This window comes from Cotesia typhae, unplaced genomic scaffold (genome assembly GCF_013202065.1).
Source record: "Cotesia typhae breed Kobodo isofemale line unplaced genomic scaffold, CoteBio_Ctyphae contig_44, whole genome shotgun sequence".
In the NCBI taxonomy this organism is placed as follows: Eukaryota; Metazoa; Arthropoda; class Insecta; order Hymenoptera; family Braconidae; genus Cotesia; species Cotesia typhae.
Window position 1 is genome coordinate 4,730,946 of NW_027423753.1, and position 15,007 is coordinate 4,745,952.

A 15,007-nucleotide genomic window follows, 5' to 3' on the forward strand; every position below is an offset into this window, starting at 1 on the left:
CAAAAGTCAACTCTCGATACTCAGCATCGGCAGCACTACCCCCGCTGGCAACTTTCGATCTCTGTCGGAAGCTTTAATAGAGATTGATGATAAACGCTATTGGAAAAATTTACATTTTTTTTTTTACTTTCACAATTAATAATTTTAATTATTATTGTGATTTTTTAGGTTTAAATTTAAAATAACGAAAGCTTAAAGTTTTTAGTTGAAACTGATAAAGTATAATTAGATATTGGGCTAATTAATAACTCGCGAGATAAGAATTAAATGAAAGAAAAAGATCTTGAAGTTGAGAAGAGATGAGATGAGTTTGACATTAATTGAATTCTTGAAAGAACCTTGTTAATCGGCATTTAATTAAGAGTTGAATTAAAATTAAATTAAAATTATTATTTGGGCTTTTTTTAGTCAGGAGTTTTTTAGTTTGCGCGGGACGAGATATGCTCTGTGGACGCTTGTTGCGAATTAAAGGGATTGACGAGTTAAAGCGCCCCCGCGGTGACAACCGAACGTGACGACTGAGTAGCTGTATAATAACGTCAAGTGGCAGATTGTAAACATCCGGTCGTCGATCCAAATTTAAACGCAATCGTTGACCCTCAAGTATCGCTTGGGAATAGAGATGTCTATTTATTTTTTGCAAACAAACAAACCAACTTTTTGAGTTTGATTTTATTTTTTTGATTGGAGTTTATAAAATTGTTGACTTTAAATTGAAAAAAAAAATTTTTTTTCCATAGACTTAATGTAATTTTTCTTAATTTAAAAGATTTATTTGAGAAAGTTTTAAATAATTTTTTTTCTATTATTTTTTTAAAAAACTAAATTTTTTGGAAAATACAAATAGTTATTACAGCTAATTAAATTTAAATAGAAAAAATATCTGTCAATTTCATTTTCAAATTTGTGTAAAAAAAATTAAATTTTTTTTTTTTTTTTTTTTTTTAATTTAAATTACATCAAAATAATCCATTTAATAATTAAATCAGAATCTTTAGGAAAAAAAAAAATATTTTTTTATTTTATTTTAAATCTAAAAATATTTTTTTCCAAAAATAAAAAAAAAATTTTCTCACTCTACGTCAAAAAAATAAATGACGAAAATCCATATTAACAAAATGAAAAACTAAAAAAAAATAATAAAAAACTAAATAAATAAGCGATTTTAAAACTAAAGCGTATCAATGGCGGATCCTGTAGCAGAAATACTATCAACGCACCGATCGTCTTCACAATATTCTCTTTCATTAGATCTATTGATCCCTCTTACACTTAATAACAGCCTTCCATTCGGTCTATCCTTTTCTAAATTCAATTACCTTCTTATCTTATCGATAATCCCGGGTGTTAAAACAAGCTAACCACCGTAAAAATAAATAATTTTAAATTTGAAGTTCATGTATATTATTCAACTGAAAATTAAGCAAATTAATTCCAATAGCGATTATTCTCACAATTGAGAATAATTATAATTATAAACAGTAGATTTATTTATATCTAACGGCGAATAAAATTTTTAAAAGTGTAATCGCCGAGGACGAAATGTTGAGAGTCAATGAGATCCGGTAAATCAACCCTTAACTCGGTTAGCGAGCACTCGAGACTCGAGTTGCGACAGAAAGAGCATTAAAGGGGTAGAGTGTGAACATTGCCTGAGGATATGTCTCGTAGGTCGTAGGTGCTTTTCTACTCTAGACTATACAGACCATGTACTGCACGTTTGGTTCTATTGATAATAATGACATTGGCGGCATTCGCCCGGGGGAGGGAGATTGATTTGGGCTTAAAATTGCCCAACAAAATTAAATTTCATTTAGCCTCGAGGTAGGTGTGTCCAAGGGGTTATTCACTCGGAAATTACGCAAATCTACGTAAAGTACAATCATTTTAATTTAATTTCTCAATAATACTTGACTTTATTTTATTATAGTCAATTTAATTTTATTTTATTTTATTAAATAAAACTAAAACTATTTATAACTCAATATTGACATTTATATTAATTAATCAGATAAAGCGCAGAGTTTTGTTTCAGGTTAAATAAAATTTTAAAGAAAACTCGGGATTAAATATTTAATGAGGATTAAGGAAAAAAGTTTTTCCATTTGAATTTAAAACTTTTGAGTTCTGAGGAATGCGAGAACTGCTGTGGGACAGTGGGTGCTCTCACAAAAAAAAAAAAAAATAAAAAGGAAAAGGAAAAGGAGGATAAGAATAAGAAAACGAGAGAAAGAGAGAATTGAGAATTGTGTCCAAGTTTACAAGGGTTCCTGGAAGGTCGTCTACCTTCTCCCTGATATTTTTTTGCTTTCATGTGTCCGTTGTCCTCCACCCCCTCCTTTTTACCAATTTTTACCAAGCTTCAACTTCTCATCCCCATCCGTCTGTATCTCTTCTTTTCCCAGGCGCCAAAGACATTTTTCCCACCCTCGCGTTTGCCCGACTTTAAATAACAATAATATATATCTATATCTTCGTACATAGAATATAATTTTGTTGAGAAAAAGATAAACTAAAGGAAGAGGAAAAAAATTTAAAAACGTAGATTATTTTCGAGGACCTACACTATCAGCAATCGTTATCTTTATCTCATTAAAAAAATTCAAACAAAAAAATCTAAAATACCGGAAATTCTTTCGTAACAATTATTTACTCATTAATTTTGTCCTCAATAATATAAAAAAAAAAATAAATAATTTTTTTATGATAAATTGATATTTTGAGATGTTTTAAGTGCAATCATTGTAATTACTTTTTGATTTTTTATAAAAAAAAAAAAATTATTTCCCTCCACAGATATTCCCCAATAATTTTTTGAAGCAAATTTGAATTCTGACTAGTAAAAAAGAGATACGGTAAAATTTATAAGAACCTTTTGTGTAGAACGTTAAATTTTCTACCAAAAAAATTTCTTACAATTTTTCGTCATCTCTCTAATGTTTGACTTAAAATTTCAATTTTAAGATTTAACGGTGCAATATTCTTATTGGCTCCAAAATAATTTTTAAACAAATAAAATTCTGACTGGAAGATAAGCATTACGGTAAAATTGATAAAAGATATTTTTGTTAAAAATTAAATTTCCTACACAGAAAGAAAAAAATTCTTGAATCAAGCGTAAATTTTCTTAAATCAAGAAAATCTTAAGGAAGATTAAAATTTTCTTGAATGAAGTTCAATTTTTTTAAGCTAAGAAATTTTTTTCTTACTCCAAAATAACTTCGGTCTTCCTTATAATTTTCTTGGTTCAAAAAATTGTTTTTTTCTGTGTACAAATAAGATACCCAACAATTTTTCCGCATCTTTAAAATTGAATTAAGATTTTTAAATATATTTATAATTGGACATTTTTTTTATCAACACTTTTATAAATTCTTCAAGAAAAGAAACCATTTTTATGATTTTTTATTAACTTATTTACTTTTTCTGTTGCAGGTGAGTCGGAAATTATTTAAGGATAATTAAATCGTCAAGGTGTCGGGTGAGTCAAAAAAAAAAAGCCAATATATAAAAATGTTTAAACAAAATAAACCGCTTTGAGATAACGCTTTTAATGGATAGGACGGAAAAGGGTCCCTCGAATGCCCGCGTGATCGAGGGAGGTCGTAGTAGAAGAGACATCTCGGCTCTATACTACTCTCGGGCGGGATGAGGCGAGGAGCACTCGAGAGTATGCGGGAAACATTTTCCTCGGTTCCCACGCCAAGTACTCTCGCGACTCTTCTGCTCTTCGGCAGCACCGCCAGCAGCACACACGCTCGTCCCTTCTCAAGCCACACACATACACACAACACAGGCATTCACACATTCACACACATAACAGAGATCTTCGTTTATCCCAGCCCGAGAAAGAAGACCCGATACTCGTCGCTCCACCCTCGGTTTCTACACCGCGGATATTCTTCCTCTTCATCTTGGGTTTCTCGCTGCTTCTCCACTTCTTATTCTCGTTCTTCACTGAAGCGTCCTCGTACTCGGCGCCCGCACCATTCCCACCAGCTCGACATTCTTCAACCCGTCGATAGTAGGAGATGGAAAGTCCATACGCTGTACAACCACTGGACCGCCCGAAATTTTAACTCGCGGGCTCAAGGTGGGAGGAACTATCCACTAATAACTTTTTTTTATTTATACCCGACCTTTTTTATTTATTGTTTATTCTTGTTATTATTGTTGTTTTGTAAAATTTCACCGAGTCGCGTGAGAATAAATAACTAGGTGACATTCAGCTGATCAAGATCTAGGTCTATATAATTCAACAGTATATGAATTTATTCCTTTTTTTTTTTAAGTAAAATTGTCTAAAAAAAAATCAAGAGATCTTTGAATAATTTTTAAATCTGAATTTAGAATTTTAACTTGATTTAATAGTTAAACATATATCATTAATTATATTGAACAATTTGAAAATAAGAACTAATTTTTACAACTAAAAAAATACTTCAATTACAAACTAAACTAAAATAAGTTCAAAACAAGAATAATGATTAAAAAAAAAAATTATTTTATTTTGTAAAAAAAAATGTGAGGTGATTTTAAGTTATTTTTGTGCATCCTACGCTTATTTTTGCAAAAAAATAATTTTTTTATTTCTTATTAAACTTGTTGAAAAAATCTTTCATAACTATTTTATACTTTTTAGTTCAGTTTGCTATTGAACCGTGTTTTCTTACTTTTATAAACTAATTTCTCTGTTGATAAATACAAAATATGATAAATAAATTAAAAAATTGTTTCTAACAATTTTTTTCATATATTTTTAATAAAATTAAAAAATTTTAACTATAGAAGTATTGAAGCTATAAAATTAAATCATTATTTTTTTTTTCTCTTATTAATGAACTTGCGCTCCAAGTTTTCTAAATATTAATAATTTTTTTTTTTTTTTAACAATTTAACTCTAAGAAAACATCATTAAAACTACTTCCAATGTTATTAAAAATGTAATGAAAAATTTTTTTTGCTCGACTTAAGCAGGGCTCATTTACGGCTCCATAATATCATAAATATTTAACGCCGTCGTCGGACTATCTACTTCTCTAAACTAACTAAGAACTTTTTTTTCTTAAAAAATTTGTTCTTTTTTTCAAAATGAATTGAATGTTACTCTTCAACATTGTAATTCACAGGTGTCTTAGACTCATAAAAATTTTCTCAATAATATTTTAGGTCTATTTCTTCCTCGTGAACATATTACAAAATAACATAACCAAAATCCACAACCAATAAAAATCGGGACACCCAAACAAGATACCGAAAGAAATTTCCTGGCATTATGTTGGCAAAAAAATGAAAAGCCACGGCGGCCTCGGTATTGACATTTCCTCACGTTCTCCACATTCTAGGTAATCATTCAGGTAGAACTAGCGTTAGACAACGAATCTGCTCGCTTAGTAGAGACCAGAGTGGACCTAAAAAATGAAAAAATAATAAATAAACAGATAAAAATAAGAAAAGAAAAGGAAATAAATAAAAATAAGAGAAAATAAAAATAAAAATAAAACAGTATGACCTCGTGTTGTTGTTCCTTGTGGGAATTTAGCTGATGGAATTTCGAGGAATCCCAGAGGCAAAGACAACACACAAGAAGCTGAATAAGAAGAAGCAAAACGATTCAAAAAAGCAAGGAAGAAGAAAATAAATTAAATAAATAAATAAAAAAAGTGGTACTTGTCGCTTCTCGTTTGGTTACTCCTGGTGCTCCTGCTGCATTGCCGATACTCGAGAACAAGAAGAAGCAGAGGCAGAGGCAGAGGCAGAGGAAGAGGAAGAGGAAGAGGAAGAGGTAGATGTAGATGTAGATGCTGAGGTAGCTTCAGCTAAAGAGTACCTCATACTCAACCAAGAACAACAACAACAACAGCACCAGTACCAGTACCAGTACCACCAGCAGCAGCAGCAGCAGCAGCAGCAGCAACAGCAGCAGCAGCAACAGCTACGAAAAGGGCATCAGCAGCCGGCACACCTTGGTTGGTTGGTTGGTTGGTTGGTTGGTTGGTTGGTTGGTTCGTTGGTTGGTCATTGGCTCTTGTCCTCCCTGTCCTCTTTACCTCTCTTTACCTCTTTGGTGGTTGTTTCTCTATTCCACTTGTTTCACTCTTAGCTTCTCGTGCTTACTCTTGCTCTCGAACTTGGTGTTCCACATAAATACACAAATACGCTGGACTTGGTGAGTAGAGGCCACGTAGACGTACACGGCCGCATTCCACGGCCCCCGCTCGAGCGCTAAATTTCTCGTGCTCCTCAGTTCCCAGTTCCCCTGGTCCGTCTGCTCCCACTCTACTTCGGTTGTGTTTTATCTTGGGTCTTAAGTCCGGACCATCTCCAACTTATTCTGCTATGCTACTTCCACTCTGCTGATGATGTCAGGGAGGCCCTGTCCCGAGGGCGCCACCGGGTGCTTCTCGTTTTTCGGTGAAAGAGCAAAAAAATCCGATCCGAATGATTCAAAGTTTGAACTAATAATTTTTCATTGAATAATTTGAATTATTTTTTAAACATTTTCAAGAGTCAATTGAACAAAGACAAGTAAATTAAACTTTGTATTTATAGAATAAAAAAAAAAAAAAAGTAGAATTGAAAATAAAAATTAAATTCAAGAACGTCAGAGGAATTTTGAAGTTAATTTTGGATTTTAATACCGGGCTTTTATTAAAGAGAAATTATACAAGCGCGTAGAAAGTGAAATTGATTATTTTTTAAACATTTTTGGGAATAAATTAAAAAAAATAGCACTTTAATTTTACACGATCAAAAAAAGAATAGTTAAGATAAATATTGAAAATCAAAATTGAACTTGCGAACGTTGTATAAATTTTCAAGTTAGCATGAACGATAGATAAATAGATAAATAGCGCGCCTTTTACTTAAAAAAAACTTATACCAGTTAGAAGTATAATGGAGCGCCACCTTCTGGTGATTTTGAACAATAGTCTGAAAGTAATAAAAGTACCATTTAAGTCATTAAATTAATAGATGTTTAAGAAAAATGACAACGTAGCTAACTAAGAGCAAAAAATTGGGTATAACTGGTGAAATTTGTGAATTGCAATCAAATGAAATAATATTGAGAGAATAGTAGAGAATAATCTTGAGTTGTATTGACCCCCGTAGCGGGCTATGGCAGCATACGATGAGTAAAACTACTCAGCAGTAGATCTACAATAATCTCACACGATATGATGTGGACATAGATGGAGAAACGAGAGGCGACGCCTTCACCTCTACTCCTTAAAAATATTTTGTTTACCTCTACTTGGGTCTCAGATCCTGGGTAGATTCTTCTTTGAATCCGGCGGCGGCCTCGCATCTCCGCAGGGCGTCTTTCTCAATCCTCCCGACTCTCTCCTTCATCTTCATCTTCTTAGTCTTGTACATATATAAATACACATATGTATAAGTATCTTTGTTCTTTATTCCCTCACTTAAAAGTTTCCGAGGTTTCACTTGCGATAGATCTCTGTCCTCCTTATTCTACACTTATGCTTCTTGTATGTATGTATATTCGACAGATACAAAGTATCGACAGGATTCCTCACTTGTTCTCTTCTCTGTATATGTATCTAATAAAACAGAGCAAGAGAGAAGTAGAAAGAGAAAGAAATAACCGGCCCCCACGAAGGCTTCTTTACATTCACAGACCAAGACTTGATATAGAGACCAAGACCTACAACGACGACCTCAACGTCTTTTACTCGTCGCCTCCGGGTGTCACATATTGCGATAACACACCGCCGCCGCCCCATTGTTTTCACATCCATTCAAATTTCGAATTGTATCAATATTTATTTACCTTATCAAGCTATACATTTTTATTTTTTCTGTTGTAACGATATTGTATGTATTTACAATTTGCCTTTATAATTTTTTTTATGGGGACAGATTAATGGAGTAGGTAATGAGGATTGGTAATATGCTGAGAAGTTATGTGGAGATTATTCTAGTTTTAACTCGCTCCGAAAATCCAAAAAATCTAATTTGTAAAAGTAATTTTATTATTTTTCAAGTCGAATAAAAATTATACAAATTTGTTTTTGAAGATTGATAAAAAATTTGATTTAAAAATAAAATAATTTGGAGTAAAAAAAAAAATTATACTGTCCAAAATTTTAGCTTAAAAAATTTAAGAATGCAAAAAAGTTGATTTTTTATAAAATTTAATTTTTTTACAATTTGCAAGTACTTTAGAAAAAATTTTTTATTTTAAAAACTGAAATTTTTGATAGCTATTCGTTCAATTTCTATAAAATAAATTGATTTGTCACATATAATTATTTTAACAATAATTTCCGTTCATAATAAATTGACATGAATGTTTACTAACAATGCACACAATGAAAAAATCAAATTGCTTTTGAACATGCACTTAATCTTTTCTGAAACTTCCGTCGTATTAATGGTAAAATTAAGTGACTTTTCAGAGATACTTTTAGTCGGTGTAGGCCCAAAAAAATTTTCTTCCCACATAAATATTTTAATAGGAAAAAATTTTTTTCCCGCATACTCAAAAAATCTCAGTGTAAGGTCTTACTTAGATCTTTTGATGATTGATTATTCCATGGGAAGGGAATTTGTTAAAAATGTTTTAAGTTTTAAACGTTTGTATAGTATAATAATAGATTTTAGAAAAATAAAAGGAAAAGGGAGGTTCTCACCCCCTTAAGAGCGACTCAATATAAGCTGGCGCATCTAGCGGATAGGATATAGGCTGTGTCGGTGGCCTGATTCTCGGAAGGACCTCATTCGTTGCTGCCTGCTATATATCTTAGCTTCTCTCTCTTTCTTGTCCTTTATATATTTTAAAATATATTTATACATGTATGTACACACATATAACTCCAAAAGTATGTGTTGCTGGTGCAAGATGCTGGGAATGAGACCCTCGAATGCATTTCCTTTCTCATTCTCAAATTAAAGCAGCCCACATTCCTAAGTAATATATGACACATAACTTATACTATATTATATTGTCTGATACAAACACAATATCAAAAAAATTATACAAAATTAAAATATTAAATATTAATTATTCAGTTTTAAATCAATAAATATTACATTAAATTTTTAGCATTAAAAAAATAACTAGCACTTTTATTAAATGAGTAATTTTTCAATAAATTTTTAAAACAAGATAAATTGTCAATAATTTAATGAAAAATGTTTAAAATATTTAAAACTTGATACAAATAAATTTATTACCGCTAAAAAAATATTAAATTAAATAATAAAAAAGCACAAATTTGCTAATAAAACCCGATTTTTGAAATAAAAATATCGTCAAAAATGTATTCCTATTAAATTTTATTCAAAAAATATTATCTGTCTGTAAAAAAATTTATTATAGAGATTCTGTGCTATTTATGAGAAGAGTTTTTTGTGACTATGATTATCGAAATTATTACAATACAATTTTATTGTAATTTGCGCAGGATATGGGTCCAGGTTACAGGTTATGGGCCCATTATAAACATATAATTTCATTGTAATTGATAGTGGCATAGAACATTACAGTACAGTACTGACATTTCGAGTAAACTTTAAAGAACTAGCGCGCGAATTTCAAAATTTCTTAAGCCATTACAAAAAATGTTTTAAGCAATTTTGATGGTTAGATAATTTTTTAAAACACTAATTTATGTTTTCTACACTTATCAAAAAGTTAAAAATTATAAATTTGAAAATTAAAATAAAAAAATAATTAGAGTATTACAAATGATAAAAGTATAAAATTTTTAATGTAATTAAATGGAAATTAAAAATTTTAAGTAACTAGTGATAATTTTAAACAGCCGAAATAATTTTCATTGAAATTTGACCTCAATTTTCCTTCTAGGAAAATAAAATTAAAACGAAAAGTTTTTAAAAAATAACTGGGATATTATCAGAGGATGTAAAAGATTTTGTTGGCGCCACTCTGGTATTTTCAGTGAATGACTGGACCAGGGGCAATTGGATTGAGAAAGCAGATAGCATAGGCTCGAGGGGAACCGCGTCAAGGATCAAGCGCCTCAGGAGCATCTTCTTCTTCTTCTTCTTATTTTTATTCTTATTATTCTTTTCTCGTTCGTGCTTGGCCTAATTGGCCCAGGAATTTCGAGAGTTCTCAATCACTCTCTTTGCTTTTTCTCGCCTAGCCGCGAATTACCATTACGACTCCCTATTTGGCGGTTTCGCGGTACCAAAATTCACCTGAAATTAACCTTTATTTCGAATACCTCAACGCGTATTTGAATAATCACTAAAAATGTGTACGTACTACGAATATAAGAATAAATTTAAGTATGTAATTAAATTTACGTGTTTTTATATTTAAATTTAAATTACATGGAGTTTAAGCGCCGGAGGAGCTAGAGGATGTGGGAGGAAGAGGACGGAGAAAGAGGAGGAAGGAGTGAGCTCCTCGATTCCAAGAATCTTGGGGTAGGTCCTTTGAAAGAGTAAAAAATCCGACTATAAAGAACAGCTCCGAGGAATAAAAATAGTAATAAATAACTGCATGAAATAAAAAGAACAAAATAACATTTTATTTATATTATACCAAGTAAAGAGAATGAATAGTTTTTCATAGGTAATAATATGTAATAAAAATAAAACGTGTCTTGGGTATTTCTTTAAAAACAATTTTTATTCATTTTTGATAAAAATTTATTTTTTTTTTTAACTTCAAAATTTTAACTCTTGATTTTTAAAGAATTAAATTTAAAGTTTTTTGTATGAATTTTACAACAAAATTATTTAAATTTTTTTCTGAAAAATTGTTTTTTAAATTTGAAATAATTTTTGAAATTCTAAATTTTTACTTCATACTCCATAAAATTTTAAAAAAAAATATTATTAATTTTCTAAAAATTTTTTTTTTTTTTGTCAAATTACACTTTTTAATTTTTAATGACACATTTTTCTAAATAACAACTCGATTTTATTATTCATTTTTATTTCAATGAATAATTAATAAATAAATTGATTATTATTTAATTTCAATTGAAGCCATTAAGTTAATTAATAAAACTTGAAAGTAAACTCGCGACCTTTGATAAAAATGAAGAGTTAAAATTTTTGGGGAATATATTCTTCGTCAAATATACAGTTAAAAAATAAAATGAAATAAAATAAAAACTTATAAAAGATTAAAACTTAAAATTCCATTAGAATTTATTGTCGATTAGTATGTTACGTGTGTGCTTTTAACCATTGAATCAATTCCCATCGGCTTCACATCGGCGACTTACCGGAGTTTGACTTAGAGATTTCTCGGAAATTTATATGGTTGAGAAAGTTGGATAAAGTCAAGCAACAAACTAAACGGTATAGTGTATAGTCTGTATGTAGTTATTTTCTTCTCTTTCTATTCTGTTTTATGTTCTCGCGATACAAGTAGAGGGAGAAAAGGCGCGAAGAAAGGAAAGGAGGGGACAGGTGAGATACGAGAGCGGATACTGCCCGATAAAACCGTGAGAAGAAATAAAAAAAAATAAAAATAAAAAGAGTCTTTTATAAATAAATACTAAATATTTAATATTAATATCAGTATTTATTTTGATTTGAATTTAAATTCAAATTAAATGTTTAATTGCAGAGATAAATGCCTCACCACAGTACCAGTTAAAATTTTTTAGTTTACTCTAAAAAATAAAAGTTCCAAGAAGGACGTTGCTTTCTGAATAGAGATAAAATAAATTTAAAAAGTGTCCTGGACCTTCGTCAACCAAGTCTCATTTCTAAACCTGTCCTGTCTTTAGTATTCTTATTTTTATTCTTATTCGGACGGATAGAAGTAGTAGAAGTAGAAGTAGAGGCAGAGGCAGAGGCAGAGGCAGAAGCAGAGGTAAAACCAGAATCAGAGGGTTGATTTTTGAACCTCCCGACAACTATTTCCAAGAATAACATTCCGTATGTTTAAAAAATGTGTACACAAACTAAAACGCCACAACTACAAACTGGTCCTGTTGAAAACAAGCAATTGGAGTTCTCTTTAAGATAAAATATATAGAAACTGATTCTCCTCGAGGGATCTCTCACCTCTACCTCTACCTCTGCTGTTACGTGCTTCTTTATTGCTCTTGGTATTAGTATATTGGTATTGGTATTAATACTGGGCGAGACGAAAAAGGACGCTTGAAGGTATTGCTCAAGAAGAATAAGAAGAGAAGAAAAAAACAAAAAATCCGGGCAAACAGCTAAGAGCAACAGAGATGAAATAAAAGAGGTGGTTAGCGATTGGTAGGTGGAGATAAAAGGGATACTAGCGTTGGCGGTAAGACCAAAGAGTAGCCTATAAGACTCCAGTGAAAAATAACTCCAAAAAAAATATGCACCGGCATAGCATGAGAACGAGGTGAAGAAAAATACCGTACTGATCATTGTTATTCGTGAGAATAACCTACCTATAATTTATATTTATGGGGTGCTGATATTCTTTTTAAAATTATTAGGGCTTCGAATAACTCCTACGAGGGGCAGTTTTTAGAAAAAATACGTTTTTATTGATGCTGTTACTGTTATTTGGTAATTTTTTATAAAATTGAGTTTTTTTTTTATAATTGTTTATGAATTCGTACACAGAAAAAAAAATTTCTTGAACCAAGAAAATTGTAAGTAAGACCGAAATTATTTTGGAGGAAGAAGAAATTTTCTTAGTTTAAAAAAATTGAACCATTCAAGAAATTTTTAGTCTTCCTTAAGATTTTCTTGATTTAAGAAAATTTTCGCTTGACTCAAGACTTTCTTTCTGTGTATGATTTTTTTTTTTCAATTAGTAATTTTTGAAGACATAAATTTTAATTTTTTTGTTTCAGTACTAATTTGAAAAAAAAAAAAAAAAATCAATATTTTTTTTTAGTTAAAAATTTTACAATAATTAAATATTCTTTTCTAATAATTAATATCAATTTTCTTTAATTAGTAAATTTTCATAAAAATTAAAATTTTTTTGTCCAATTAAAAATTTTACAAGAATCTTATTAATTTAATCAATAATCATTAATTTTTTTTAATAATAAAAATGAAAAATTTTCTTTGTCCAAAAGTTCAATGAAAATAATTTACCTAACATGAAATGAGATTTTTATGACCGGAAGATATTTTTAATAATTTTTTCCAACAATTATACATAATAATAAAATAAAAAGTAGGATATTGAGAAATGACTAGAGACTAATGAATACCTCAGGCGAGTTGTAAAGTGAGAGACTAGAGGCGAGAGTGGACACGCGGCCCTGCGGGCAAGGCAGTCGAGTTTCTCAGTCCAGTATCTTGTCATCGTGTTGTATGTCTCGGTTCCATCCCATTCCATCTCATCTTATCTCATCTTATTTCGACTACATCGCTAAAACTATTTGGTCCCATCTGATGATATCAATACTACTACCAATGCCAATACCGACAACTGGTACCAGTACTGATTTTGATGATCGAGTAAAAGCATAATAATCCTCAATATTACCAGTTTTCGCCAGACACTTGGACGCGCAATAACAACCACCACGACAACATAATATAACCGCGACAATCTTGTCGATTGGCCGACACCTCGCAGGCTCGTTTGGCGACTCACAGTCTAGCTGGTGAAAACACGAATTTTTTTGGAGTTGGCATGTAATTTGCATATTCTTTATCCTTATTACACTTTTTATTAATTAATCTATTATTTATTAAATTTTATTATTATTAAAGGAACTTTTTTAATTTAATACCGTCAAATCAATATCTACACTAAAAAAAAAATTAATTTGATTTAAGAGAAAAATTCTTGAATTAAGTAAAATTTATTTAAACCAAGAAACATTTCTTAGTTTAAGAAATTTTTTACTCAAATCTAAAAGATAAAATTCTTCAAAATTATTTACTTGATTCAAATAAAATTTTTTTTCTGTGTAGTTACTACAAAAATGGCCATAACTCCAAAATTATTAATTTTACATAGAAAAAAAAATTTGTTTGAATCAAGTAAATATTTTTGAAGAACTTTATCCTATAAATTAAAATAAATGAAAGTCTTGAAGTTAGTCAAAGGTCGAAACTCGCAAAATCGAGCCACGATTCATTATTGGTTAAAATTTAGGCGCGCTATTTAAATTAGCGTAGCGCGCTTTTAAAATTTTTAGTCTTTTTGAATTGAATAGAAAAATTCTTAAACTGAGAAATTTTTCTTGGCTTAAGTAAATTTTACTTGATTCAAGTGAAATTTTTTTTCAGTGTAGGAAGAAATCATAAGAGACCAAAATTATAGTTTAAAAAATTTCTTACAAAAAATATTTTCATACTTTCACGTTATCTCCAATATTTTAAAAGATAAAGCAATTTAAATATTATTCACGCAGTGGAAAATGAAAAATCATTAGCTAGTCACTGTAAAAATGGTTGTAACTCCCAAAGTATTGATTTTAGAAAAAAATTATGAAAAATCTTTAATGCCATTATTACTTTGTGAATATGAGTATTTAGGAGCGAAAATGGATGAATTGAAATGATTTAAAGAGATGGTTACACGATAGCTTGTAGAGTCCTATCCGGGATGCCTGAGAATTTGTTGATTGTACCTGGGATGATAAAAGAAGGAGTGAAAGTTGGGACCGGAGGATAAATAAGGACGAAGGAAGAAACAGGGAGAGGGAAAAAGGGAGGACTTGGACATTCCAGTGGACCCCAGGTAGCATTGGAGGAATGCAGATAGGATGAATGAGGTGGTCCATGGACGGACTTTCGTCCACCATACTAGGCAGCTATCCTACTTACTCACTTACTCACTTATTCACTTACTCACTTACTCAGCTGTAAGTTTGCCTGCTTGGTTGTTAATACTTAAACTTGGATGGCATTTAGCTCGTTACCATTACCAGCTTACCGGCTTACAGCTCCCTTCTGTTGATACCTGCTTTCCAAAAGATCAAGTGGAGGACCAACAACCATGGAGATGATGAAGAGCACTCAAAATACTGCACCTTGCATTCCACCAAACCCTGCGTAATTAACTCGCTACTTTATTTTTGTTTTATTCTACTACTGATCA

The 15,007-nt window shown here is 30.7% G+C and overlaps 1 protein-coding gene across 5 annotated transcripts in view; it reads left to right on the forward strand.

Annotated features, from left to right (window-relative positions):
- LOC141529144 (serine/threonine-protein phosphatase 4 regulatory subunit 1) overlaps positions 1–15,007 on the forward strand; it is a 93,360-nt gene that overhangs the window by 41,904 nt on the left and 36,449 nt on the right. The window lies entirely within an intron of this gene.